The 4,513-nt window shown below is 41.0% G+C and overlaps 1 long non-coding RNA gene across 1 annotated transcript in view; it reads left to right on the forward strand.

Moving 5' to 3' along the window:
• The first annotated feature begins 647 nt into the window (after window positions 1–647).
• LOC146017567 (uncharacterized) overlaps window positions 648–4,513 on the forward strand; it is a 10,924-nt gene continuing 7,058 nt past the window's right edge. The window contains exon 1 of the long non-coding RNA XR_014450439.1: window positions 648–787. This is a non-coding gene — a long non-coding RNA (uncharacterized LOC146017567). The remainder of the gene's footprint in view (window positions 788–4,513) is intronic.

Genomic DNA, 4,513 nt, shown 5'->3' on the forward strand with positions numbered 1-4,513 from the left:
TATATATGTACTGTATGTATGTACTGTATGTATGCAGTTGTGTGTGTGTGTGTGTACGTAAGTAGCCCCTGCATGTGCGTATATATATATAAGCAGTTGGTGTGTGTGTGTGTGTGTGTGTGTGTGTGTGTGTGTGTGTGTGTGTATATATATATATATATGTACTGTATGTATGTACTGTATGTATGCAGTTGTGTGTGTGTGTGTGTGTGTGTGCGAGTCACAGACATTGTATAATGTGATAGAAGTGATGATATGTTTGCAGATGTGGTGTTGGTAAATCATTGAAGGAAGTTATAGACTAGCGGTACCCTAACCCTATATAAATAATTCCAGCCCTGTACTGTATGTGCGAGAGATCGTCCTGTTAGTCATTTACACAGTGTGCATAGATTAGCGAGTTTGTATTAGCGGGTAGCACTGGAGGGCTCCCAGTGCTGGAATCACCAATGAGACAGACAGTTTTTGGGGTGTATAAAGTGGTGTAAAAGTCAGGTGTTTGGAGGGATGAAACTCTTATTCAAATGCCAGTCACTGATGCTGTGATTCGCAGGCAGAGGGTTGCCTTGCTGCCTGGCAATGGATAGGAGGAGTGCAGGGGAGGGAGGGCAGGGGGAGAGAGGAGAGGGGGAGACAGGGGGGGAGCGGGTTCAGGCACCGCTAGCACAGGCAGCAGAATGGGACATAGCTGTGGCCCAGGCAAATAGGGCACAGGCCCAAAGAGACGTGCCAGGGAGAAGTGCACTGCATGGCATCCTCGCCAGCCCAACCTCCACCGACCCCCGCGGTAAGCAGGACTATCAGTGTGCATTGTGCTGGGGACCATGCCATATAGGACATAGGAGACAGACACCTGACTTACACGGTAACTCAACATATATATATATATCTCTGCCTATATCCAGACTGTACACCACAATACTGTATGTGAGGGATATACATATGGAGAAATAGATGGACACAATATATATTATATATATATATAATATATATATATATATATATATATATATATATATATAGATATATATATAGATATAGATATATAGATAGATAGATAGATAGATACGGACAGGCATGCACACACCCAAATGAAAGGAGACATTGCATCTAATCCCTTACACTTACATCCTAATATAACATTTCCAGATATATAGATATGTTCAGGAACATCGTTAAATTGGAAAGGGAAAAACACCCATCTGGCATCCTTGATGCATTGCACTTACAATTAGCATTCTATTCTAATCTGTGTTCCTTATATAAATATGCATATGTATTTGCATAACGGTCTTCGGGGAGGGACACGTAGTGCCCGGGGTGTCTGCAGGTAAGTGATTGGCAATGGACTATGCTTGTTCCACAATTGATTCTGCGGTCACCTAACGCAAGTGCAGCCCTTACATTCCTTATGTGCCAGGAATTGGTCCTCTTACACCCAATCTTAGAACATAAATTGTCTAAGTCTTTTTTTTTTCTTCTTAAAGAAAAAAAAGGTGACTCCAGGCCCCTTATGTGTCAGGCACAATAACACACACTCCTCTGCCATTATAACAAAAACATAAAAAATAATATAAAAAAAAAAATATCATTTTTTTTTATTTAAATGTCTAAACATGGCATTTGATGAATAAAATAATTCTATTGACAAGTTTATAGCCAATGTTCTAGAATGTGTCAGGGATCTAGCACAGGTGCCATCTAAAAGAATAGAACATTATCATTTTTAGCTGGATAAAATGTGACATTTAGCCATTTCCTATAGGAATATTAACCTGTAAATGCATATTGTTTCCATGTCCTTAAGGTGTCTTATGTGTACCAGTATCTAATATTGTATTTACATGATAATCCAGAATAAGATGGCAAATGTCTCACACACAAAGAATCAAATGTCTTAATGGCACAGACAGAGGAGCTCAAATTTTTGGTTGTTGTTGTTGTTGTTTTTTTAATATATGAAAGAAGTCAGCATTTAAAATAATAAATGAAGAAAATGCAAATATACCTTTACATATGCATCAGTATTTAAAAATAATACAGTCTGGAGCCAACGGGAGCAGGAGAAAGGAATGGCGTTGTTATTATTCAAGGACGGCTCCAGCCCTCAGCGTCTTGCAGGCAGCACGGATAGCCGGAGACATCCTCTCCCAGCAGCTCTGCATGTTCATTCATCCGGGCATTTTCATTCCCTTATTATTATATTTTTTGTTTTAAAAATATTTTTTCCCCTTTTTTTAAAATAAAATAAATTAGAAATAATAGTAATAAATAAAATGAGCCTGTTCTGCAATAGGAAAGGGTGGGCAGCCCGCAGCCAGCGCTGAGCCGGATTAGCATATATTTTTTTAATGCCCTAATTTCCTTGATGTATGTAAATGTAGCCCGGGCGTGCGGGCGGGTGACGTCAGTGGCTGTGACCCTGCTGGAGGAGCTGAGAGTGGAGCTGGGAGGCAGGAGGCAGTGCTCAGCACCAGCCGAGGGGAGGGGAGGAGGAGGGATGAGATGGGCAGCAGTGCACCAAGGCACTGGGACTCCTATACAGACATGTAGCATTGCACAGTTCAGCAGCCAGGCTAGATCATGCCAAGCACATATGTCCCTCTTACTGTGCATGGGGAGCATGTCTGTCCTGGCTACATAGAACTGGCCGTCAGCCAAAAAGGGAGGTCCAGTAATAGGCTCATTATACCCAGGTATAGGCTTTTGCATGTTAATGAAGGGGCGTGCTGCATATGCCAGCAGTCTGTTGTTTCCCATCAGAAATATGCTTCTACCTAGCAATAAATAGTTTACACAGCACCCTGGTCACGTGTCTCCCTAGAACCATCTCCCCCTGCTCTTCCCGACTCCATAAGAGGATACAAGGACATTTAACATTCTGCTTTTCTTAAGTGACAAACATTAAATAACATCTACTCTTAGGTTTATTTCAGGATACTCCTAATATTATGGCTTTGGGTATTGTATCTGTCTTTCTTGATTGAAATTTGTGGAGTAATGAAATAAAATAAAAATCAAGAAATTAAAAATACTATAACAACCCAAGACAAACAATGACTACACACTGCAACATCTATATCATTATAATGAAGACGTACAACACAATAAAACACGCTTTGTGTTTGTGTTGTGACACATATACAAACATACACAAACACACATATCTAGAGAGAGAGACGTCACATACTGTAGGTACATTTATCTACACACACACACACACACACACACACACACACACACACACACACACACACACACACACATATCGAGAGAGAGAAGACGTCACATAGGTACATTTTATATATGTGTGTATGTATATAAATAGATACACATGTACACACATACACACACACAGAATAATATATAGCTGCGATATATATATATATATATATATATATATATGATATAAAGGTTTTAAAGATAGATAAAATCCTTTGATCATTTGATGACAGTAACCTCGTGTATATTCTGCCATACATGTTATACTTTCAGTAAATGCGGGCGTTATCTGTTGTGATGTCTCAGGTCCATTATGAGAAATGTAGTACATAAGATACAGGGTGTGTTGGGCCATAGGCTCGGTATATAGGTAGATCATACATTTTGTGTGCTGCATAGATATGCGGTGTGGAAATATGTAGGAGTGAATGCTGAAACACGTCTATGTGTGTGTATGAGTGCATCCTCCGGACAGGTGATGGTAGTAAGGTGGAAGCTATGTCTGTCTCTTTGTTGTAGTGCTCACCAGGGCTGTATACAGTACATTGTTTATGTGCATCATCTATATTTTTATGTGAGAGAACCCTCGAACACACCCCACTGCTCCCACCCTTACCCTCTCCTAGGCACCCCCCCTCTCCGTGTACCCCCATCCTTCCCCTGTCTCTCTCATTATCGCCTCCCTTCACTTCTCATTAACAGTCACAATCTTGAAGCCAATTTAAATTTGCTCCAGTCATGCCACCCTCTTCCTCCCGGCCCCCTCCCTTCCCCTTGTCATTTTCTCCCACGGACAGGTCCCTGCCTGCCTGGCTCATCACAGCCCTCACATCCATCTCTGGGACTTGGTCATACTTATAATACATCAAATGAGGCTGGAGGGATATTAACCCTTTAAAAATGTCACCCTAAGAGAGATTATAACAATGACCCCATTACATTCACTTCCCTGCGTTATAACTAACTTCACACTGGCTGCACCTGATACATCTTGATACATACTTATTAAGATGGGTTAAAAAAAACACACACACAAAACCCAAAACAATAAATTGCATAGACTGCATTGCAATAGCACTAACAAAGGAGGCAATAAATCAGTGACTGCCCGATGTAAATATATTCCATGCTCCCCTATGCTGGTGTCTAGGAAGGAGTGATCTCCGAGTGACCAGACATTTCAAATTTGTTCCGTCTGCCAAATGAGGACTATGAGAGGGGTTGGAGCAAATTCATTATCTTTGGCAACGCACAACGTATACTGGGAACTGCAAAGGACCGTGGCAATGAG

The sequence above is a fragment of the Crinia signifera genome, chromosome 1 (assembly GCF_055691185.1).
Source record: "Crinia signifera chromosome 1, ASM5569118v1, whole genome shotgun sequence".
NCBI lineage: Eukaryota > Metazoa > Chordata > Amphibia > Anura > Myobatrachidae > Crinia > Crinia signifera.